Here is a 25912-nt window from a genome sequence, read left to right on the forward strand (position 1 = left end):
AAAACAACAACGAAACAAAACAAAAATACGTAAAAGATAACAAAGCCTTTCCATCACTCTTGCTCTTCCCTGGGTCTGTTCTTTTATCCCCTGCCTTCCCCTCATTGCCAAACATCTTGGACTGGTGTATACTTGCAGCTTCAAGGCCCACACACGCCTGTAGCTTTTGAAATCTGGCTTCTACCCCCACCATCCTACTGAGTATTGTTCTCTGGAAGGTCACTGAGGCTCTTGTTTGTCAAATCCAGCGACCTTTCCCCTGTCCTAACTCCTAAGTCTGTGGAATCTGACTGTCTGCGTGTTCTTGAGGCTTGCCACCCCCGGGCTGCCAGAACAATTTTCATCGCCTGTCTTTCTGACCCATCTTTTTCTCTTCCTTTGGGAGTTTCTCTTTTTCTTCCCTGCTCCTGCGGTTTCAAGGGTAACTTCTGCATAGATAACTCCTTGATGTTTATCTCTAGGTCCAGTCTATCATGTATTCAACATTTCCCTTGCATTGCACATCTCCTTCTGAGCCTAGCATCTCAACACACCTGGTCCAGCGGTCAGTATCACCTCTTATCTAGTTCCTCTCCTGTGTTTTATCCTTGACTTTCGATTCTTTCATTTACTCCAGATTCAAAGGCTAGCAAATCTGGAACCTTCTAGGGTCAGCCTATTTCACGTCCGCCCTCTCCTTTCCATTCCCACAGGTTTCAGGTCTTTGACCCTTGATTGGTTTCTCTGTCCCTGTTTCTGGTTCTATATTGGTTGGTCTCGCAGGTATTCCAGGTTAACTTCTAAGAATTGGCACCTGCCTGTTCAAAATCTTCCCACGACTTTTTACTAGTAAAGGAATTAAGTACAGAGCTACAGTTTGGCATTCAAGACCTTCACAGGAAAAGTAAAACAGAATTGTATCTTCCGTGGTGATGGTTGGTGGTTTAGTCACTAACTCCTGTCTGACTCTTGTGACACCATGGACTGTAGCCCGCCAGGCTCCTCTGTCCATGGGATTTCCCAGGCAAGAATACTGGAGTGGGTTGCCATTTTCTTCTCTAGGGGATCTTCCCAACCCAGGGATGGAACCCCAGTCTCCTGCATTGCAGGCAGATTCTTTACTGACTGAGCTACCAGGGAAGCCATATCTTCTGTAGATGGTTTGAAAAACACCTGAAATAAAACCCCAAACAAGCTAGTTGTCAGCAAAACTATAATGTCCCTCCCTACACTTTAGTAAAAAGGTTCTAAGAAAAGAACTTTTTCAAAAAAAAATGTATACTTTTTTATTCCCAAATGAAATAGTCCTCAGAGATATATGTAAGGAGAATGATAATTTAATCTCTGTGCCAAACACTGTCTTGGTGACAGTGCTGTCTGCTGCCTTTGCTGACATCCTTTTTACTCACATGTGGTACAATGGAAAGGAGATTTGACTGGGGAATCAAGAGCTTTACATTCTAATTTTAGAGTTAGATGGTCTGGCTTTTGGTAAGTCACTTAAAATCTCTAGGCATTAGTTTCCACATCTGCAAACTGTGGGGCCGGTACAATATCAATATTTGGCTGCACACGCTATTCACCTGGGTAGTGTGTTTAACACATTGCTAGGGCAAGCTCTCCAGCTGGGGATGGTGTCAGCAGGTCTGGGTGGTCCCCAAATATGTGTGTTTTGAAAAGATCCTCATGTGTACCTGGGGCTGAGAACCCTTGGCTTGGTATCAAATGCCTTTTCTGCTTCAACATAAGAGTCATTTTTGGAGTTGCTCTTCCTCTCAATTACAAGATGATTTTTACTTGAATTTACTTAGCACATTCTACCGGAGGCGGCAATGGCACCCCACTCCAGTACTCTTGCCTGGAAAATCCCATGGATGGAGGAGCCTGGTGGGCTGCAGTCCATGGGGTCTCAAGGAGTCGGACACGACTGAGTGACTTCGCTTTCAGTTTTCACTTTCATGCATTGGAGAAGGAAATGGCAACCCACTCCAGTGTTCTTGCCTGGAGAATCCCAGGGACGGGGGAGTCTGGTGGGCTGCCGTCTGTGGGGTCGCACAGAGTCGGACACGACTGAAGCGACTTAGCAGCAGCAGCAGCACATTCTCCCGCCTGTCATAATGACGGTTATTTTTGTCTGGTCCTCGTTCCTGTGTTGTAGTTTCCTCAAACACAGACTGTGTCGTACTCATCTTGGTGTGCCTGTCATTCCTCAGCACATGGAATTTGTTTGCTAAACTGCAGCAAGAGTTAATAAGGTTACTCAAACAATAGCCCTTTTCCTTAATAAAATGAATTACAACTCAAACTAAACAAAAACACCTGATCCTGTGGTTCTTGGGAACTTGTAGTGGAGATTCAGGCAGGGCAACCTGGAGGTTCTCAGAGGCTCTGAAATATTTTCAAAGTGAAATGTTGGTGGAACTGTGTGTTCTTTCATAATACTGTGGTTTAATTTTAACTTCAATTGTGTTCAATACATGTTGGAGAATGTGTGTTAAGTTTCATAGGAAAATGACTTGGAGTTTAAGCTCAATTTATTGATCAGTAATTGAGCAAAAATGTTGCTTTGGGAAGATAGTGGTTATTGAAAATCTCTATATCACAGGAATGGTTTATATAACATACCAATGATTAGGTAAGAGGCAGTTGATGAGAAGCAGTTATATAAGGTGTTTCTCTTCAGTGGCCATAGTGAAGCTGCACATGCAACCTGTGCATATTTCTCCAAAGGGAGATTGAGAATATCAGGCATAGTTTTACTAAATGAGGTTTCCATCCAAGTTTTAAAAATCCAATTAAACTCTAATAAATTCTTTCTATTGAAGCTGAGGACTCCAACAGAAATGCGGTTATTAAATTCTTTGACAGTGCTATATTTCCCCAACTGGTAACTTTTAAAGAGGTTTACAACTTTTAAAGACTTGCTGTGTTTTTATGGTCATTCAAATTCTTGAAATACAATTTGAAGTATGAAAAGTATAAGGTGAAGTCTCATTGAAAAAAGCAAATGTGGGAGACCTGGGTTCGATCCCTGGGTTGGGAAGATCCACTGGAGAAGGGAAAGGCTACCCACTCTGGTATTCTGGCCTGGAGAATTCCATGGACTGTATAGTCCATGGGATCGCAAAGAGGTGGACACGACTGAGAGACTTTCACTTTTCCAGCCAGAAAAATATGATATACTCATGGGGTTTTAGTAAATGGCTAAATGACTTAGGTTCTTTGACTACATTTACAGTAAAAGAGGAAAAGCTATGACAAATCTAGATGGTGTATTACAAAAGCAGAGACATCACTTTGCTGATAAAGATCCGTATAGTTAATGCTAATGGTTTTTCCAGTATTCCTGTATGGATGAGAGAGTTGGACCATAAAGAAGACTGAGCACCAAAGAATTGATGCTTTCGAACTGTGGTGCTGGAAAATACTCTTGAGAGTCCCTTGTACATCAAGGAGATCAAGTCAGTCAATCCTAAAGGAAATCAACTCTGAACATTCATTGGAAGGACTGATGCTGAAGCTGCACCTCCGATACTCCGGCCACCTGATGAGAAGAGCCGCCTCACTGGAAAAGACCCTTATGCTGGGAAAGATTGAGGTCAGCGGGAGAAGGGGGCGACAGAGAATAAGATGGTTGGATGACATCACCGACTCAATGGAAATGAGTTTGAGCCAACTCTAGGAGATAGTGAAGGACAGGGAAGCCTGGTGTGTTGCAGTGGGTGGGGTTGCAGAATCGGACACAACTTAGTGACTGAACAACAACAACAGTAAAAAAAAAAAGAGAAAGAAAGATAGAAAGAAATATACAAAACATCACCATATAACATATTCTCTTTAGAACTTGGGTTCCTTACAACTTACAGGAGAGGCAGCCATTAGAAAATTAGGTTTTCCCCAAACTAGAGCTAGGAAGCAGAAGAGAGCAAGAAGCAAACACTCTATGGCTTTTTCTTAGAATTAATTTTGAGACATAATTGGCATATAACTCCATACCTTCTCATCATGTATATATGTATGTACCTGAGTGATACATACATTATAAATTTACACATACACAAATATAAATGGATGGCTGCCTGGAAGGCAGTGTGAAATGAAAATATCCCCTGCCATGTTAATCAGGAAGAATTATCACAACCATCAGCGTTTTCTGGCTTCCAAACGTGAATGAGGGCTCCCAAAACTGAGATCCAGCGGATGTTGCCACCGCCACTGTGATTGCTCGGGAGCTGGGGGAATGCAAGCAGCAGCCACCTGCCACTCCCTAAGGTGAACAAGGAAACAGGATTGGCCCCAAACAGCTGAGGTACACCAGAAAGGAATGAAGGCAGGGAGCCGAGGGGCTGGCATTTTCCTGTCCATAGAATGCTAAATTCCTTAACTTTGTACTTGATCTTTGATGTTCAGACTGCTTGCTCCCTTTGCTGCAAACTTGTATATAGTCTGACTTCCTCCCTGCCTCCTTGGAGTAGTTTTTTCAGAGTTACTGAGAAGAAAAGTTATGACCAACCTAGACAGCAGACTAAAAAGCAGAGACATTACTTTGCCAACAAAGGTCCGTCTGGTCAAAGCTATGGTTTTTCCAGTAGTCATGTATGGATGTGAGAGTTGAACCATAAAGAAAACTGAGTGTTGAAAAATTGATGCTTTTGAACTGCGGTGTTGGAGAAGACTCTTGAGAGTCCCTTGGACTGTAAGGAGATTAAACTATTCCATCCTAAAGGTAATCAGTCCTGAATGTTCATTGGAAGGACTGATGTTGAAGCTGAAACTCCAATACTTTGGCCACCTGATGCGAAGAGCTGACTCACTGGAAAAGACCCTGATGCTGGGAAAGATTGAGGGCAGGAGAAGGGGACGACAGAGGATGAGATGGTTGGATGGCATCACCAAGTCAATGGACATGAGTTTGAGTAAACTCCGGCAGATGGAGATGGGACAGGGAGACCTGGCATGCTGCAGTCCATGGGGTCGCGAAGAGTCTGACACGACTGAGAGATTGAACAGATGACTGAACTAAGGCATCTCTCCCAGGCTCGGAGTCCTAAACATTCCCACCAAATAAAACAACTCTATCCTTTCAGATTTTGACTACATTTTTTAGTCAGCAGCAGGAATAAAAATGGACGTGGTAAAAACTAGCTACATAAAAATTAAATTACCTCAACCTAAACATTCATATATCAAGAATCTGAAACTGTGTTAAGAAAAAGTGATGGCAGAAGTGTTACTAAGAAGTTCACTTGGAGAAACGTGGGGGTTGACTTAAGACTACTGACGCGTCAGTAGCACAGAGGCGACAGGAGGAGTTAAGCAGCCAGGAGAACCCCTCCCGGTCACCCCGTCTGCGTCTCCGTATCCCGCACGGTCGCCTCTCTGCGTCCCCCTCACGTCGCCGTTTCCGCAGCCCCGAGGCGGGCGGACGCCGCAAAGTGGGTGGGGCTTGGGGGGGGCTGGTGTGCGCCGCTGCCTCACAATCGGGTCCGGCGCCTGCGTGACGTCAGCTCTCCACCGCCCGCCTCCCGCGCCTGGAAAGAGGCGGCCGCTCATTGGCTGCGCCGCTGGAGGCCTCGGGGCCAATGACAGGGCGACGAGCTGCGGGGTCCAGCCTTGACGTTGTGCGGCTACCCGCGGGGTTTATTTGGCTCCGGGGCCTCTCACTGCCGCCATTAGGAGCCCGCTGCGTCCGAGGCTGCCCCCCCTCCTCACTCCCCCCTCCCCTCGGCGTCCCCCCGCCTCCGCGCCTGCTCTCCGCCCCTCTGCCCCCGCCTCCGGCAGCGGGAGCCGCGCGCGGGCCGGTGGAGACCATGTCCTGACTGTGGGGAGAGGGCGGAGGCGGCAGCAGCGGGGCGGGCGGAGGCGCGGAGGGAGGCGGAGAGGGGCCGGGCTCGGCTCGTCGCCGCGGGCTGCTCGGAGGGGAGTCGCCGCCGCCGCCGCCGCCGCCGCGGCTGCCGGGCGCCGAGCGTCGGACGGGGAGGAGGAGCAGGAGCTGGAGGAGGAGCCGCCGCCAGGTAACCGGGGCCCCCGGGGAGGGCGCCCTGCCTCAGGCCCCTGGCGGCCCCGCCGCGCGGCCTGGCCGGCCCCTCGCTCCCTCGCGGCACCCTGGCCGCTGGGTCTCCCGGGCCGCCCCCCCTGCATCTCCCCCCACCCCACCCCCGGGGCCAGCGTCGCCGGCGAGGAGAGGGGAGGGGGGGCACGGGCTGGCCTCGCCGCGCTTCCATCTTGGGCTTTCCTAGTGAGGGGACAGGCCCGGGGCTGTGAGAGGGTGTGGGTCCTCCCGGCTTGTTTACCGACCATCGGTCCGCCGCGGCTGGACGCGCTGCCTGCCCTGCCGCCTGTCTTCCGCCAGATTCTCCCCCCCCCCCTCATTCTCCACCCCCACCCCCAACTTCTTTTCCTGCCACCTACGGGCTGGTCTCTGCAATAGGGCCCTCAATACTTGGGTCCGTCGCCACAAGTTGGTGCCGGTCCCCCCCAAACTTGTATTTCAGCCCCCCCCCCCCCCCCGGCGGCTTCCTCCGCCTCCTGCGATGGCCTCCCGTTGTTTCCCTTTTTCTCACAAAATAAAGGTGGGGGCCGACAGGGGTGGGCTGAGGGGCGGGGGGTGGTGGTTGCGGGGGAGAAGGTGGAACCAGTGCAAAGATTGTTTGGCCCTCTAGCTCGCAATAAACGGTGGTTCCGTGCACACTTACCTTGTTATTCCCTCGGCTGTGGCTTGGTGTGTGGGGTCATTCCACAGACAAAAGGACCGTAATGAATACTTGCATGTTAAGCTCGAGGGCCCAGCAGTTGAGGTTCAGCCTGGAAGTTTGAGCCGACCCCATTTATCTTTGAGATAACCCTGGTGTTTGGAAACTCTTCTGGCAGAGAATTTGGTATTTGTCAATTGATTCCGTAACTCCGTAGACGTCTATCAGGTTAAACGCCGTCCTCTTCCACCCAAGTATTGTGGTGTTCCCCTTATGATGTTATGTTGTTGTCAATAAATTTAATGTACAAAAATGTTTTAGGAATCCAGTTGAAGAGAAATCTTTCCCTCTTGGAAACGTTATATAATGAGTGGTTTTTTTCTATCTGAGGTCTCTTTTTTTAGTTGACTTTATCACTTGTGCGACCTCAAGGGTACCCATGTTTTGATCAAGCATGGATGACTCAGTGTTCAAACCATAAGCCAGGGGAAACCATGAGGAATTTTGATGTTGGCTTGTGCCAGGGGCCTTAGGAAAGTCATCTAAACTACGTTTGTGAAAAATAAAGCTGGATCTCTACTCCTGGTTATGAGTATTAATTAAATGAGGCAGTTATAAAGAAATTTAGAACCCTACTTCCCTGTTTGATTTTTAGCTCTTGACAAGATATGCAGTCACCTTCTTAGGCTAAAATTTCATAACATTGTTTTTATAGGGCTGTTAGTGGCACTAAGAGGACAGTAATGGCATATTTTAATCTTTGGGGAGGATCCTATTTGAATGTCATGAGGGAATTTTATTTCTGTTGTTGTTTCAACCCCTTTTATTAATTCTTGGGAGCATTGAGACACCCATTTATTTACTTTGCAGTGTGCTCGAGTTAGTGTGATGAACTCTTTCATGGTAGTGTATTTTAAAGTTTGTGGCCTTGATTCAGTTCTGTATGCTGATAAAGGTTTTGGCATATTGCATTTAAAATCTGAGGGGCAGCATAGGTTTGGAACTCCTGACCCAGCTGTAGGGTATTTGAGGTAAGTTGCCTCCTTGTGTAATTGATACAGTGAGAGCAGTTCAGTGTGCTTTTATACTTACCTTGCTTTTATAATAGGTGGAAACTTTAAACAAATGGGAATGGCAAATGTAGACCTCTGTAACTTTTTGTTTAACTTGGGTCAGTGTCATTATTTGCGCACTGCTGTTCACTCCCCTCCTTCCCCAAAATAAGTTCTTGTACCCGGACTTTGAATATGTGCTTCTCCTGGTGATGTGTTTCACCTGGAATATTTGTGCTTCACTAATGCTTTGAGTAAATAATACCTTGCACATGTTAACACTCACCTTCTCACATCACAACATAAAAACTTACAGAAACTCCCTGTTGCATGCAAAGTAAGGTTTTCACTCCTCGGTGTGGTTTTCAGGTTTCTCTATAATCTGGCCCTGATCCATTCTTCAATCTTAACTCTTATTTCTTCCCTTTGTGAATCTTTAGTTCCAGCCAAACTAACTTGTTTGTTGTTCCTTTGAAATCCCTCCTCTTGGCCTTTCTTTGTGCCTTTGTTTCTGTTTGAAACACTCTTCTTGTGTTCATGGATATTCCCTTTATTTTGGCCTTGAGAAGCCTTTTTGACTACTTCAACCCCAAGAGGTCTATTCTCACCTCTGCTGTGTGAGACTGTTTTCCTCGTCTTTTTTTTCTCCTCAGAATATGCTGGCCTGGATTTCAGTTTATCTTTTTATTCTACTTCCCAATTAGATTTTTAAGATCTTTGAGGATTGGGTATGATCCCTAAGCCCTACATCTGTGCACCATATATTACGCTCTGAAAATATGGATACATGGTCTGACAAAGTGTTTTTGGTTTTAGAGATGTTCTAGAATATGAAGTTTGTACTTCTCTAAGTATTGGAGTTGCTGGAATTTTGATTTATGAGGCAAAATACTGGAAACTATCGGCTCAGTCACTCAGTGGTGTCCAACTCTTTGCGACCCCATGGACTGCAGCATGCAAGGGAAGTCTGGTGTGCTGCAGTCCATTGGAAACTATGACAATCTCTAAAAATTTTTTTTGGCTAGTATGTTTATATCTAAGTGGCTTGGTGGTTTTGAAGGAAAAAAAAAAAAAAACCCTCCTGCCAATCAGGAGACACGGGTTCGATCCCTGGGTTGGGACGATCCCCTGGATAAGGAAATAGCAACCCACTTCAGTATTGCCTGGAGAATCCCATGGACAGAGGAGCCTGGTGGCAGGCTACAGTCCATGAGGTCACACAAAGTCGGACACGGTTTAGAGACTAAGCAACATTATCAGCATAATTCTTTCTATAGAGGATGCTTAACATTTTGATAATGATCATTGTGTTATTCAAATAAACAAAAAGCCTGTGATTTATTTCATCTTTGAGTCTGGGCCAGTTAACTTGGATTTGAATTTGGCACCAGTGACACTAAGGGTTAGTCGTTGCATATCTGTATTGCTGTTGATGTTTAGTTGTTAAGTCGTGTCTGACTTTTTGTGACCCCATGGACTGTAGCCTACCAGGCTTCTCTGCCCATGAGATTTCTCAGGCAAGAATACTTGAGTGGGTTGCCATTTCCTTCTCCAGAAGATCTTCCCGATCCAGGGATTGAACCTATGTCAGCTGCATTGCAGGCGGGTTCTTTACCGCTGAGCCAGCGGGGAAGTATATAGGTAGCATTTAGCATCCTGGGAGGGGAAGTTCATCTGCAGTATCAGTCTGCATCTTTAACCTCAGCTGTTGGCCGCATGTGTCACTGATCATGAGGCAGGTGAGGCTCAGGAGAGTGTGATTCACTGCTACCTGTCAACACTGTTGGAAGAAAAACACCAACAAACTGGTCCATAGTAGTTTTGTTTACCAAGAATAATATGTGTAATTATGCGGTACATGGGTGGTTGCTGATGCAGTTGGAAAATAGGTGTGTATGTTCCTGTTGTGTTGTATGTGTGAGTGGGAGGCCTGCTGGTTTGTGGATACAGAGTCTCCTAGCAGTAAATCATCTTGATTTATCCACTGCATCTATATGGAAACTTGTGCTCTTCTTCCAGTTCATCAAAATACTTTTTTTCCCCTTAAAATTGATTGGTTTTTAGAAACTAGTTTACATAAAAACTTTTTTTACGCTTCAGAAACCTTTTTAGCATAATTGAAGCTAAAATTAGCCTGTTAACTTTCCAGAAACACTAAGCATTTTTACTTAGGCTACTTCCATTTGTAAAAGGGACTTTCATAGAATTACATCAGTACTTTCAGCACTTGAGAAATCTGGATCAGTAAGCAATTTTGGCTCTCTGGTATTTTGGTTTGACAAGAGTCATTAGTTTGAATTTTAAAATGGACTTGGTTAGGTAAATTGAACATAAAATTAATAATTTTTCAGGTGCCTAATGAATTGAACTTTTTAGTAATGAAAACAAACACTGATTTCCTTTATTTTTATGGTTAATTTATTGAAGGCAGACTGCCCCACTCCCTCTCAAGCAACACAACGCAATTTTGGTTTTTTATTTTGTACTGTTTGGCAGATTTTTATGTGGATTAAATTTACATGAGTAAAAACTTCGAATGGATAAAAGCATTGTTGGAAATCAGTTGCACATCTCCAGGTGTTTCTTAATTTTAAAAAATATCAGCTTAGGGTATTCTCTGGCAGTGCAGAAGTTAAGACTTAGCTTTCCAGTGCATGGGGTCCAGGTTCGATCCCTGGTCAGGGAAATATAAGATCCCACATGCCTTGTGGCAAAAAAATGAAAACATAAAACAGGCAGTGTTGTAAAAAACTCAATAAAGACTTCAACAATGGTCCAAATTAAAAAAATCTTAAACAGTTTAAATTGAAGTTTAGTTCATATAATGTAAAATTCACCCTTTTAAAGTATTCATTAGTTTTTAGTGTATTCACAAAGTTATATAACCCTCACCACTATTCAGAACATTTCTCTCACCCTCCAAAGAGACCCTGTACTCATTTGCAGTCATCTCCCTTTTCCCCAATTCCTGGCAACTGGAAATCTACTTTATCTGTGGATTTGCCTGTTCTATATAAATTGGCGGTTGTTCACTCAGTTGTGTCCGACTCTTTGGAACCCCGTGGACTTGAAGCATGCCTGGTTTCCCCGTCAAGAGTTTGTTCAATCTCATGTGCATTGAGTCGATGATGCCATCTGACCGTCTCATCCACTGTTGTCCCCTTCTCTTCTTACCCTCAGTCTTTCCCAGCATCAGTCTTTTCCAACAAGTCGGTTGTATCAGGTGGCCAAAGTATTGGAACATCAGCATCAGTCCTTCCAATGAATATTCAGGGTTGATTTCCTTTAGGATTGACTGATTTGATCTCCTTGATGGCCAAGGGGGCTCTCAAGAGTCTTCTCCAGCACCTCAGTTCAAAAGCATCAATCTTCGATGCTCAGCCTTTTTATGGGCCAACTCTCCCATCATAAATGACTACTGGAAAAATCATAGCTTTGACTTTACGGACCTTTGTCGGCAAAGTGATGTCTCTGATTTTTAGTACACTGTCTAGGTTTGTCATGGCTTTTCTTCCAAGGAGCAAGAGTCTTTTAATTTCATGGCTGCAGTCACTATCTGCAGTGATTTTGAAGCCCAAGAAAATAAAGTCTGTCACTGTTTCCATTTTTTGCCCATTTATTTGCCATGAAGGAATCATACAATATGTTGTCCCTCAGTATCCATGGGGGATTTGTTCCAGGATCCCCCTCAAATATCAAAATCCAGGGGTACCCAGTTCCCTTATATGAAATAACCAAGTATTTTAGGTTTCTCTAGGTCTGTAGGTTTATGCACATCCTTCTATACACTTTAAGTCATCTCTAGATTACTTATAAAACCTAATATAAATGCTATGTAACTAGTTGTCAATGTGTGTAAATTCAAGTTTTGCTTTTTGGAACTTTCTGTGTCTGACCTTTTTTGTCTGGCTTTGTTCACTTAGCTTGATGTTTTAATGTTTATCCATCTTGTAACATATATTAGTACTTCATTCCTTTTTACGGCTGAATAATGAATATTCCATATATGGGTATATATCACATTTTGTTTATATTTATCTGTCTGAGGGACATTTAGGTTTTTTCTGTGTTTTAGCTTCTGTGAAATAATGCTGCTATGAACATTGTGTACAAGCTTTTGTGTGGACATAAGTTTTCATTTTTCTTGGGTATATACCCAGGAGTGGAATTGCTGGGTTATATGGTGACTCAGTGCTTAACCTTTGAGGGACTTTGTGACTGTTCTCTTCCAGCAGTGTATTATGAGGATTCCATTTTTCTGCATGCTCATTAACACTTGTTGTCTTTTTTTTTTTTTTTTAAACAAAGCTACTTTTAATACTTTGGGGTGAGCCCCACAGGAATAAAAAACGCTGGGAGGGGGTAACCCCCTCACCCCCAGGCAAGGCCCAGCGGGAGAGAGGCTACCTGAGGGGCGGGAAGCACAGACGGGACCCGCGCAGACTCGGGACGAAGGGCGTGCCTTCGGAGCCGGACCGTGAGCCCACTGGAGAGACCCGCGGGCGTGGTGGGGCTGGCTCCAGGCACACGGGCGAAGGGCGAGGGGGTTGGACACGAAGCCGCAAAGCTACTTGGGTTCCTCCCCCTCCTCGTTTGCCTTTTTCTTCTGCTGCTGCATGATCTCCGAGTCCCTCTGCTTGCGGGCGCAGCAGAAAGCCCGTCATCTCGGCGCTTTCCCTTAACCGAGTCGCTCTGCTTTTTATATTCTTCTGGCGGGCGAGCTCGCGCTGGTTACCGCGGGTCACTGCCTCCGTTGCGTCCCCTCGTTCAGTACTTGTTGTCTTTTTTTATTATAGCCATCTGAGTAAAGTGGTGTCTCCTAGTTTTTACTTGCATTTCTCTAATGGCTGATGGTATTGAGTATGTTTTCACGTGCTTACTGGTCGTTTGTGTAGCTTTAGAGAAATGTTTATTCCAGTCCTTTGCCCGTTTTTCAGTTGGGTTATTTGTCTTTTTATTGTTGGGTTGTGAGAGTTCTTTATATATTCTGGATAGAAGTCAGATGATTTACAAGTGGTTTGCAAATACTTTCTCTTATTCCATAGTTATATCTTCACTTTCTTGGTGGCGTTCTTTGAAGTATAAAGATTTTAACTTTGATGTCCAGTTTATCTGTTTTCTTTTGTCATTTATGCTTTTGGTCTCTAAGAAGCCATTGTCTAATCCAAGGTCAAGAAGATTTGCATTTCTTAGACAGATTTTACAGTTTTCGCTTTTACATTTAGCTCTTTGATAATTTTGAGTTTTGTATATAGTATGAGAGATCCAACTTGACTCTTTTTGCAGATGGCTGTCTAGTAGTCCCAGCATCATTTGCTGAAATTCAGTTAGCTTTAGTAACATAATTTTTTCAACTAAAATTGATTATTGCAAGACAGCATTCCCTGGGTGTCTGAAGAAATTATCCTGACGTTGCAGATGGAGAAACGGAGTTCTAGTGAGGGTTGCAGCAGTATCTTTGTGATTGGAGTTCTGAGGGCAAGACATCATTTCTGTAACTTTTAACAAGTCACTTTTAAATCCTTTTCTGATTGGGGTGGGTAATTAACTTCATTTTTTGGTATTTAATGACGCTAAAGTTTGTTTTTAAACTTGGGATTGATAACAATTTGTAGAACTTTTGACTAATCTTTGTTTGAAATACTATCCTTTGATACCAGTAGAATATTGAATTGCTTTTTGTTGACTAAATGATCAGTGAGTGGCTGTTTTATAGCAAACTCTGTTTATAGAGACATAAAAATGAGGTTTTTTTATTTGTCGTTATAAATGAACCTTAATCCACTAAACAAAGTACTGTGAAGTGGTAATGACTAAATTAGTTTAGCACAAGATTATGATTGGATCAAGAAGGGTTGTACAGGAGTGGAAACAGTTAAGCTAGGCTTTGAAGGAGTAACAGATTTCTAGGGGTGTGTGTGTATATATATATATACACACATCTGCACACACACACAAGCAGGTAAGAAAGCAAGTGGGATGGGAGAACGTTGTGTGCAGAAGCAACCATATATAGTGAAGGGGTGGAGACGTGACAATTACATGTCATATATAAGGGCTAGCACAGGGTATAGTGTGGCTTAAGCATGTGGTTGAGGTTGGAGTATCGCTCCTCTCACACCTAGATGTGAGTGCCTTACTCTGCTCCAGTCCCTACTCCTCATTTTCCCTTAGAGCTAGTGTTGTTGAGGAGCTGGAAAATAGAAAGGAGAAATGATCCTCTTCAGTGTAGATCGTCTTTACAGGTAGGAAGAAGGAAGGGTTGCCTCTGTGTGGGGAGGGGATATGATGAGGCTGTTTGTTGTATTAAGTTTAAAATCTTTATTTACATTCTAGTAAAGAGAGAGAGCAAACAAGGAAAAAACAGAAGCCAACAACCAGATACCCCAACGAAAGCCAGGTGGTGATGAGTGCTCTGCCAGTAATGTAATGGTAGTAGGATAATGTGGTAGAGAATGACATCAGTGTGGTGAGGGAAGATTTTTGAGTATGTGATATTTAAATCTAGTTTTTGATGACAAGAGCTGGCCGTGTGAAAATCTAGGGAGAGAGAATTCTAGGCGGAGGAGATTGCTCCTAGAAAACTCTTACGGCAAGACTGAGCTTGCTTGTAAAAGGAACAGAACGAAATCTGCTTTTATGGAAAGATTTGCAAGAAAGACTGGGGAATTTTAATTTTATTCTGAGTGAGTAGGGTTTAAGACCTTGTGTGGTAACCTGGTTTACATTTCTAAGGGATCCATCTGGCTTCTATGCAAGGATGGTGGTTAGAATAGAAGCAACAAGATTAGTGGGGAGGTTATGTAGTAATCCATGTGAGAGTTGGTGGTGGCTTGGAAGAGGGGCATGATAAGGTAATCTGGAGAAAAACTCAGATTTGGGGACTTGTTTGGAGGTAGTACCAACGCCTTGTGGTGGCCAGACACAGTGACTATACAGTCAGTCTGTCTTGTAATCTAATAGTCATGTTTTGTTCTGGGAAAATGTTTTTGTAACCCTGGAAGGCTGTGGTGTGTTAGTTAGGGAAAATAGGAGTCAGAATTTGGGCTTTACTTCCTGAAGTTTCATAACCGTGGACTAGTTCATTTTACCTTTCCTGAAGCCACAGATTTCTTGTCATTAAAATGAAGATACTTGTACCTCAGAGGGATTCTGTACCTGAGGGTTTGGAAAGTACCTGAGGGTTCTGAAGATGAAGAGAAATAATATAAGTGTTCTGTGACCTGAAGCTTCATATAAAATCGAAGGTGTGTTATTTCAAACTGACATTTGTTCATATTATTTATAGAATGTAGATCTTGAGATTATTGGTATTAGCCCCCGAATAAAGGCAGATAAGGCATCATAATTTTTTCAGGTGAAGAGCCTTGGGTCTTAAGGATTTTGGCAAAATCCCTGACTGAGTAACAGGTGGAGAGGGACATGAACTCATATCTAAGAAGTGCAGTACATTCTTCTCTATGTGAAATATCGAGAGATGGAACCCATCTTCCCAAAGTAAAGTACAGTACATTTGCCCTTAATAATGCTTTGGTGAAAGGCAGTAAATCACTGAAGGAAAATACTTCAGGATATTTTTGACGCACAAGTGTTTGTGTTTGGAAGGATCTTTTATGTTCTTTTTAAGACTTAATTTTACTAGGGTGTTGACATTTTTAAAGTTGCTGAATAGCAACACCAGATTTTTTTTTAACAGATTACTTTGGTGGAGATGTGAAGTATGAAGGTAGGAAGACCAGTTAAAATAATAGAATAGTTGAGAGAAATAATGAACTAAGACTTGGTGGAAGCGGTAGAAAGAGCTGACAATTCTTGAGAGAGATTTGGGATATAGGAGGCCACATTTGCTCTCATATAAAAGGACCGTTGTGTACCTGTTTCATGGACTTACCAGGTGGCTCAGTGGTAAAGACTCTGCTTATCAATGCAGGAGACAAGAGATGTAAGTTTGATCACTGGATCCGGAGGACTCCCTGGAGGAGGAAATGGTAACTCACTCCAGTATTCTTGCCTGGAAAATCCCATGGACAGAGGAGCCTGATATGCTACAGTCCATGCGGTCGCAAAGAGTAGGATGCATGCACATGGACATATATAAATACAAATATATTTTCCCACCAGAACCGTCTGAAAGTAAATTGCAGGCTTGATATCCTTTAATCTCTAAATATTTCAGTGTATATTTTCTAAAAAAAAAAAAAAAAAAAAGCTTTCTCCTATGTAACCACAATAGAGGTATCAAAGTCAGGAAATTAACATTGTGTGATTAATTCTTAAGAATAAGATTCTATAAGTCTTACTTAAATTTTGCCAATTGTTCTGTTAATGTTCTTTATAAAGACAAAAGAAAATCTGAGATCATGTGTTGCAGTCTATTGCCTTGTTTTTTATAAGCTCCTTTAATTGGAACAATAAAGTCCTTGTTTTTCATGATACGTTTTGAAGAATATAGGACTAGTAATTTTGTAGTTAGGGCTTCCCAAGTGGCACTAGTGGTAAAGAACCCGCCTGCCAATGCAGGAGACATAAGAGATGCGGATATTTGATCCTTGGGTCAGGAAGAACCCCTGGAGGAGGGCATGGTAACCCATTCTAGTATCCTTGCCTGGAGGATCCTGTGGACAGAGGAGCTTGACAGACTATAGTCCACAGGGTCACAAAGAATTGGACACGACTGAAGTGACTTAGCACACACACAATTTTGTACGAAGTCGCTTTTACGGTATTTCTGATGTTTTCTCATGATTGTAGTCCGAGGATGTACTTTTTGGCAAGAATACCACACAGTTTTGTTCTTAGTACAGTGTAACAAAAGGCAAATGATGTTTTTCCTGGTGTGGTTAACTTTGATGATTTGGTTAAGGTGTCTGCTGGCTTTGTAACATAACCAGTTATGATTTTGGGGAAATACTTGGAAACTATTTAAGTATCCTGTTAATTCTCAAATTTTCACCCACTAGTTTTAATGTTCACTTGTGATCGTGTTTTGATTCTAGTGGGAAGATTGCCAAATGGTGAATTTTTAATCCAGTTTAGTCATTTTGCATTTATTTGATTTCTGTTGTAAGGAAGAACTTTTCTTCTCCATTATTTATTTGTTAGTTTGGAGACTTATGGAGTTTTCTTTTAGTCAGTACTTCAAAAGTCTTTTCCTATTTTTATGTGGATGCTTGAGTTGATTCACATTTAGCTAGTAGGAGCCCTTCATGCTAATTTCAGTGTCTTTTTAAAATTTAAAATGTTGGGTGTGAACGTATTTCAGATTTGATTTTTTGTTTTTTTTTTTTTTTTGCAATTTTATTTATTTATCTTTGGCTGCACTGGGTCTTGGGTGCTTTGCGAGGGCTGCTCTCGGGTTGTGGTGTGCAGGTTTCATTCTGCTGGCTTCCCTTGCTGTGGATGGATCTCTAGGGCTCGTGGGCTGAGAGTTGGGGGGCGCATGGGCTCAGTTGCTCTGAGGTATGTGGTCTCTTTCCAGACTCGGGGTCCAACCGGTGGCTCCTGCATTGCAAGGTGGACTCTGAACCACAGGGCCACCAGGGAAACCCAGATTTTATTTTTTAGAGCAGTTTTATTAATAAGTTCACACCAAAAGTTACATAGTTTTTAAAACTTCCTGTCACTCTGAGGACTGGTTTTGTTTTGTTTTGTTTTTTAAGAAAATGTTTCCTGGATATTCGTGACTGAAAACATTGTTAAGAAGTAGATTTTTAAAAGTCTTTATTTTTTAGAGCAGTTTAGGTTCACTACAGAATTGAGCAGAAAGTAGTTTTTATACTCCTCACTCTACACATGCATAACCTCTATTACTGTCAGCATCCTTCACCTGAGTGGTGCATTTGTTATGTTGATGAGTCTACTGTGATGCATAATTACCAGAGTACATAGCTTACATTAAGGTTCACTTTTGGTGTGTACATTTTATGGGTTTTGACAAATGTATATATATATATATATATATATATATATACACACACACACACATGTATATATATCCACCATTATAGTGTCATACAGAATGTTTTTGTTGCCCTAAAAATCCTCTGTGTTCTGCCTGTTCATCCCTCCCTCTCACCAACCTCTGATCTTTTTTTTAAATTTCCATAGTTTTGCCTTTTCCAGAATATTATGTACTTGGAATCAAACCAGAATATAGCCATTTCAGACTGGCTTCTTTCACTTAGTAATATGCCTTTAAGGTTCCTCCATGTTTTTTCATGGCTTGTTAGTTCATTTTTCCTTAGTGCTAAATATTTTCTTGTCTGGATGTACTACAGTTTATCCATTCACCTTCTGAACTTCGGTTGCTTGCAAGTTTTGGCAGTTATGAATAAAGCTGCTATAAACATCCATGTGCAGGTTTTTGTATGGACATATAGTTTCAACTCCTTGGAACAAATTCCAAGATGCATAATTGCTCAGTCATATGGTAAGAGAGCCCACTTGTTAGAAAAGACCCCGATGCTGGGAAAGACTGAGGGCAGAAGAAGTGGGTGACAAAGGACGAGAAGATAGGATGGCATCGTCACCTCAGTGGATATGAGTTTGAGCAAACTCTGGGAGATAGTGAAGGACAGGAGAGCCTGGCTTGCTGTAGTCCATGGGGTTGCAAAGAGTTGGACATGACTTAGCAACTGAACAACAACAATGTGGCAAGAATAGGGGTTTCCCTGGTGGCTCAATGGTAAATAACCTGTGTGCCAATGCAGAAAATGTGGGTTCATTCCCTGCATGGGGAAGTTCCCCTGGAGAAGGATATGGCAACCCACTCCAGTGTTCTTCCCTGGGAAATCAGACAGAGCAGTCTATTGGACTATAGTCCATTGGGTTGCAGAGAGGCAGACACAACTTAGTGACTAAACAACAATGAAACACTGGTGATGGTTTAGTCGCTAAGTTGTGTCTGACCCTTGGGGCCCCATGAACTGTAGCCCACCAGGCTCCTCTATCCATGGGATTTTCCAGGCAAAAATACTGGAGTGGGTTGACATTTCCTTCTCCAGGGGATCTTCCCAACCCAGGGATCGAAACCTGTCTCTTGCAATGCAGGTGGATTCTTTACCGACTGAGCTACAAGGAAAGAAATTGCCAAACTGTTACTAACTTGGTTGTATCACTTTGCATTCAGTCAGCAATGGATGAGAGTTCTTATTGCTCTGTATCCTTTCTAGCATTTGTTGTTAGTGTTCTAAATTTTGGTCATTCTAAGAGCTGTGTAGTGTATCTCCTTGCAGTCTTAATTTGCAATTCTCTAATGAGGTATAACGTTGACTATATTTTCATATGCTTGTTTGCCATCTGTATATCTTCTTTGATGAAGTGTTTGTTCAGGTCTTTGCCCTTGTTTTAATTAGGGTGTTTTATGATTATTGAGTTTCAAGAGCTCTTTATAGTTTAGATAACAGTCTTTATCAGATATGTCTTTTGCAAATATTTTTTGCTATTTTTTGGCTTGTCATTCTCTTGACCATGTCTTTTGTAGAACAGAAATTTTCAATTTTAATATATCCAGTTTATCAGGTGTATCTTTCATGGATTGTGTCTTTGGGTTTTATCTGAAAAGTCATTGGCATGGTCAAGGTCATCTAGATTTCCTTTCATATTATCTTCTGGGAATTTTATAGCTCTGCATTTAGTGAAGAGGACCTAAGAGCCTCATGATGAAGGTGAAAGAGGAGAGAGAGAAAGCTGGCTTAAAACTCAGCATTCAAAAGATTAAGATCATGGCATCTGGTCCTACCACTTCATGGCAAATAGATGGGGAAAAAGTGGAAAGTGTTAGATTTCATTTTCCTGGGCCCCAAAATCACTGCAGATGGTGACTGCAGCCCCGAAATTAAAAGACCCTTGCTCCTTGGAAGAATAGCTATAACAAACCTAAATGGTGTATTGAAAAGCAGAGACATCACTCTGCCGATAAAGGTCTATATAGTCAAAGCTATGGTTTTTCCAGTAGTCATGTATGGATATGAGAGTTGGACTATAAAGAAAGCTGAGCACAGAAGAATTGATGCTTTTGAACTGTTGTGTTGGAGAAGACTCTTGAGAGTTCCTTGGACTGCAAGGAGATCCAACTGGTCCTAAAGGAGATCAGTCCTGGGTGTTCATTGGAAGGACTGATGTTGAAGCTGAAGCTCCAATACTTTGGCCACCTGATGCGAAGAGCTGACTTATTTGAAAAGACCCTGATGCTGGGAAAGATTAAGGGCAGGAAGAGAAGGGGATGACAGAGGATGAGATGGTCGGATGGCATCAACAACTCAATGGACATGGGTTTGGGTAGACTCTGACAGTTGGTGATGGATAGGGAGGTCTGGTGTACTGTGATTCATGGGGTTGCAAAGAGTCAGATATGACTGGGCAGCTGAACAACAACAACAATTTAACATTTGGTCTGTGATCCATTTTGAGGCAATTTTTGTGAGGGGTGTGAAGTCTCTGAGCCATTTTTGTTTTTGCATGTGGATGTCCAGTGGTTTCAGCACAATTTTTTGAAAAGATTTTTTTCTCCATTGTATTGCCTTTCTTTAGTCAAGTCAAATATCAGTTGACTGTATATGTGTGGGTCAATTTCTGGGTTCTTTATTCCGTTGAGCTATTCTTTCACCAGTACCAGTGTTTTGATTACTGTAACTGCATGAAAGTGAAAGTTGCATAGTTGTGTCTCTGTGACCCCATGGACTGTAGCCTGCCAGGCTTCTCTGTCCATGGAATTCTCTAGGCAAGAATACTGGGGTGGGTTGCCATTCCCTTCTCCAGGGGATCTTCCCAACCCAGAGATTGAACCCAGGTCTCTTGCGTTGTAGACGGATTCTTTACCATCTGAACCACCAGGGAAGCCCACTGTAGCTGTATAGTGAGTCATGAAGTCAGAATACTAAGTTCTCTTGACTTTAAGTAATCCATTTTTGAGGGTGCTAATGTAAATGGTGATGTGTTTTAAATTTCAAATTCCATTTGTTTATTGCTGGTATATAGGAAAGCAACTGACTTACTTAACCTTTATCCTTCAACCCTGTTATAACCCTATAGTAGCGTAGTTTTGTTGATTCTTTTTTGAATTTTCTTTGTAGACAATCCTGTCATCTGTGAATATAAATAATTTTATGTCTTATTTCCCAATCTGTACCCTTTTTATTTTCTTTTCTTATTTTACAATACTCGCAGGAATTTCTAGTTTGACATTGAAAAGGAGTGGTGGTGAGACGGGACGACCTTGCCCTAATATGGGTATTAGCTGAAAAGTTTCTAGTTTATCACTATCAAGTATAAAGTTGATGTGTAGATTTATCGTACATGCTCTTTATTGCATTGAGAAGGTTCCCCTGAAATCTGCTGTTTGGTTTTTTTTAAATCATGTTGGATTTTGTCAAGTACTTTTTCTGCATGTATGTATGTGGTCATGTGATTTTTTTTTTTAGCCTGTTGATAGGATGTGTTATGTGTATTTATTTTTGAACATTGAACTAAGCTTGCATATCTGGAATAAACCCCACTTAGTTCTGATGTAGAATTCTTTTTATACATTGTTGGATTTGATTTGTTACTGTTTTGTTGAGAATTTTTGCCTGGGTTCTTAAGAAAAGTTGAGAAGACGGATTTTTGTCACTCCAATTTAAGTCTATCTTGGTTTTCTGAAATGTAGTACTTAGAGTCTCCAAGTGTAGCGTGAAAGAAGCTGGTTCATATTTTGATATGTTTTCTCTCTTTAATGAACCATACCTGTGAGTTGTAAAAAGAAGATAAGTTTTTCAAATGTCTTAGCATTGCATCTCAAACACATGCTCAGGTGTTTTACTACTATTTTCAGCAATCATAAAATTATTCTTTAAAATTGCTAGTAAAATTACTCATTTTCTCCGTAGACTAGTAAATTTGTACTAGACTACAGTTTGTAGAATATCACAGGATCCTGGACCAAGTTTTGAGTAACAGTCTTAACAGCACACAATATACTGCTTCTTGCTCATTTTCTCGTCTTAGCAATCTAGTCTTAGAATTAAAGGCTTGATTCTTAGTCTATAATAGTATTTGTTACCTTCTTGATAGATTTTAAAATCTTTTCATTGTGAAAAATTTCAAACAAATACACATACAGAGAGACTGGGAGAATGAATTCTCATGTAAATCCATCACCCAGTTAGCAACACATGTCCAGTCTTGTTTCATTTATATTCTTCTTGCTTCTTCCCAGTGGATTATTTTAAAGCAAATTTGAGACATAATACTGTAAATAACTCAGCGTGGGTCTCTTAAGAGAGAAGTACTTTTTTAGAAACATAGATACCATACTGTTAATCACACCTTAAAATTTTAATAACTTCTTATATCAGTTCAGTGTTTAATTTTTAGCATGTATTTAAGTTTTAATATGGGCTCCTCTGGTGGCTTAGATGGTAAAGAATTCACCTGCAGTGTGGGAGACCTGGGTTTGATCCCTGGGTTGGGAAGATACCCTGGAGGAGGGCATGGCAACCCTCTCCAGTATTCTTGCCTGGAGGATTCCCAGGACAGAGGAGCCTGGCGAGCCAACAGTCCATAGGGTTACAAAGAGTCAGACATGACTGAGCAACTAAGCACAAGTTTTTTTTTTTTTTTTAAAACAAGTTTTAATATACACATACCTATAGGAATTTACTGATTGTATGTCTATGGAATCAGTTTGAGTCTCTATCCCCTATGATCCTATAAACTGGTAGTTATATCTCAAAGCTCAGTCACATTAAGATTTGATGACTTATTATTTGGCACAAATAATTCATTCATGGTATCATGTATGGATGTATTGATATAGCTTTGTTTTAGAAGTAGGATTTTGATACTGTTTAGGTATATTAAGTGATCATTAATATTAAGTATATGTTTTAAAATTTGGGCTTGACTGTTGAAGTTTGTCACAGGTGGAGCAGGGAAAAGTTAAAAAGTTTTTATTTGCAAAATGAGTAAGATTTTAAAGTGAGTCTTTTTATTGGAGTATAGTTCCTTTACAATGTTAGTTCCAGGTGTACAGCAAAATGAATCAGTTATACATATATCCACTGTTTTTAGATTCTTTCCCCATATATACTGTTAAAGATTAAAGATTGTGTCTCCTGCCCAGTGCAGGAGACACAAGAGATGGAGCTCGATCCCTGGGTTGGGAAGATCCCCCGGAGACGGAAATGGCAACCCACTCCAGTATTCTTGCCTGGAGAATCCCATGGACAGAGGAGCCTGGTGGGCTACAGTCCATGGGGTCACAAAGAGTCATACACGACTGAGCACACAGCATACCGTTAGAGAGTCCTGAATAGAGTTCCTGTGCTGTAGAGTAGTGGGTCCTCATTAGCTATCTGTTTTATATATAGTAGTGTGCATATGTCTATCCCAAGCTCCCATTTTATCTCTCCCCACTAAAGTGAGTCTATACATAGAAGACTGTGAGACTCTGCAAGTTAGGGTTTACACACTCTGCTGTATTTATTTATTTTGGGGAACCCTGGGTCTTCCGTGCTGCATGGGGTTTGCTCTAGTTGCGGTGCATGGGCTCTTCGGTGGGAGGGCTTCGGGAGTTGTGGCACAGGGCCTCATTGGTTGTGGCTCACGGGCTCCAGAACATGGACTCAGTGGTTGTGGCGTGTGAGCTTAGTTGCTCCGTGGCATGTGGAATTTTCCCTGATGAGGGGTCGAACCTATGTCCCCTGCATTGGCAGGCAGATTCTTACCACTGTGCCACCAAGGGAGTCCCTGGAGAACATCTTAAGTTATTTTTTCACAGATGAGGAAACTAAGGCTCTTAGCAATAAAAATGATTTATTTACTGTCTCACAGGTAGTCATTCTTTGGTCTAATACGAGGCCATGGATAGGTAGTGAAATTCACACATGCCTGTCATTTGGGGAGACTTTTCCCTTTTTCAGTTGTCTCAATGAAAATGAAAGGTTTTCTGTTGTACTTTTAATTGATGTACTTTGATTTCTTTAGTAGTTTGGATTAGTGTATTGGTTTAAGATAAGTCAAGCTGACTTTTATATATTCTCCATGGATTGCCTCCAGAATAAAAAACACTTAAAAAGCATTTAGTAGTTGAAAACCATGATGTATATATCAGGTTTTTTTTTTTCCCCCCAGTCAGTTTTACATGAAAAACTTAGTGTTATCTTGTTTTTAGAAATAACTTTTTATGTCCTGCTTAGTTAACTTTTTAGGCATTTTGCAGTAGTTCAATCTAGATAAGCTTTGGGAAGATTCTGTGTAACTTTAAATTAAAAAGCTAGTAAAATTTGACCAAGTGTGTGTTTTCAAGTTTAGTTTGCTTGTTTAGAGATTGTCTGTTATTAGTTATCTAGGAAAGGTGTTTAGTGAGTCACTCAGTACAGTTTATTAGTTGTCCAAATTCTGGATAATGGGAATAAGTGACTATGGGCTGCAGTATAAGTGTATTTTTATTACTTTGTCTGTTTGGTACAGACTTTGGAGTCAGAATGCCCAAGTTCAAATCCTGGCTCTGCCACACAGCAGATTTGTCACTTCAGGCGAGTTATTCAACTTTTATTCTCCTGTTTCCGGTCTTTAAAATTGGAGATTATATTAATAGTAGTACCTGTTTGATAGAGTTTTGAGGATTAGATTAGTTAATAATATGTATGGTACTTGGAACAGTATCTGGCATATAGTAAATGCTTAAGTGTTAGCTGTTTTCTTTTCTTAGTTGGACAAGGCTGACCCTGGCAGAACTGTGAAATAGACAGAGTTGGCCTGTTGCACTCACTCACCTCTAATAGTTGGGTAAGCAGTCCTTTTCCAGGCTGCTGCTGTCTTTGGCATTCCTTCCCAGGTTGTCCTCTGCTAAACTTTTGTGTACTTGTTCTCCCGGCCTAAGCAATGAAAACGCAACTCACAAAATCCCCACCCTATTTTCTTGTTATTCATTATAGTAGGAATTGGGAGAAAAGTAATCTAATTGAATGACTTCACACTATTAATAAATAACATTTGTTAATAAGTTGTCTTTGTAATAGCTCTGAGTTGATTTTGCCCTGGAATATTTCATTCATTTGCTTCTGCCTGATTTTCAACTTTATTATTTAAAAATTTCTACCCTTTCTTTCTCTGTCACACAGATAACACAGTGTTAGGTTAAAAAGATGGCCTTTAGTTGGGCTAGGTTTGGTCGTGACTTTTGGTTCCTATCTGGGCTTCCCTGGTAGCTCAGATGGTAAAGAATCTACCCACAATGAGGGAGACCCAGGTTCAATCCCTGGGTCGGGAGGATCCCTTGGAGAAGAAAATGGCAATCCACTCCAGTATTCTTGCCTGGAGAACCTCATGGATATTGTTAATTGGGACTGATCTGTTCACTGTGAACAGAGAATGGATAGAATGATAAAAACCAAATTCTGAGTGAAGTAACATGTTCATAGCTTTTGCGAAAGTTATTTTACTGCATTTTAAATGCTGGCTTGATGTGCACTCTTGAAGATAATCTCCCCACTTCTCTGTGCATTTAAGAAAGCCGTGGTCATCTTTTATCTAGTTAAATTGCAAGTGTCCTGAGCATAAGGACAGTATTTAATAGGTACATCTTTCCACATGTCCGAGTGTGTAGTAGACCTTCAGTAACTTGTCCTAGGTTGTTACATTAAATTAGTTTTGTTTATAAGGACTATAATTTGTGATGCATGATTGACCTATGATGTGTCTGAAACTGTGTATAGGAAGCATGCTAAGATGGGTTCTGCAGTAGCTCAAGATCAACCTGTGTGTCCATCTATCATTGTATTGATCACTCCTCCTTTCTTTTTTGTTACTGAGAACTAGAGAATACAGAGGAAGTTGGTGAAATAACAGATAAAGCCCTAGTATGTAAATAGATAGAATTTCTCCTGAAATGACTGATACAGATTTTAAAAAGGAGCCTTACTATTGTTTGAGATTTGACATACCGTAAATTAACCTTGTTTTTATATATCAGTGGGGTTCTAGTTATCTGGCGGTTTAAGAGAAACCATTAACATTATAGCTTTTATTAATTTTCCTAATTAACACAGTGTTGACTTACTGAAATGTAAACTTTATATTCTTTGTTATATTTTAAGGGCTTAGGTTTGTTAGAATGAAGTTACATGTACTGGTTGTACGGGTAACTGCCTTAGTTAATTAAGACATGGTGCCAGTAAGGCCAGAGTCACCGTGACTGTGTTATTTGAT

General features: G+C 41.6%; 1 protein-coding gene, 1 long non-coding RNA gene and 1 pseudogene across 2 annotated transcripts in view; 1 reads left to right on the forward strand and 2 right to left on the reverse strand.

The window, feature by feature from the left end:
• The window catches only part of LOC139035992 (uncharacterized), a 28994-nt gene extending 22146 nt beyond the window's left edge, over nt 1–6848 (reverse strand). The window contains exon 1 of the long non-coding RNA XR_011488664.1: nt 6675–6848. This is a non-coding gene — a long non-coding RNA (uncharacterized lncRNA). The remainder of the gene's footprint in view (nt 1–6674) is intronic.
• ZRANB1 (zinc finger RANBP2-type containing 1) overlaps nt 5583–25912 on the forward strand; it is a 72644-nt gene continuing 52314 nt past the window's right edge. Inside the window, exon 1 of the mRNA XM_070470394.1 lies at nt 5583–5993. The gene's annotated coding sequence lies outside the window, so the exon portion shown is untranslated. The remainder of the gene's footprint in view (nt 5994–25912) is intronic.
• LOC110137237 (small EDRK-rich factor 2-like) lies at nt 12279–13887 on the reverse strand (annotated as a pseudogene).

This window comes from Odocoileus virginianus, chromosome 7 (genome assembly GCF_023699985.2).
Source record: "Odocoileus virginianus isolate 20LAN1187 ecotype Illinois chromosome 7, Ovbor_1.2, whole genome shotgun sequence".
NCBI lineage: Eukaryota > Metazoa > Chordata > Mammalia > Artiodactyla > Cervidae > Odocoileus > Odocoileus virginianus.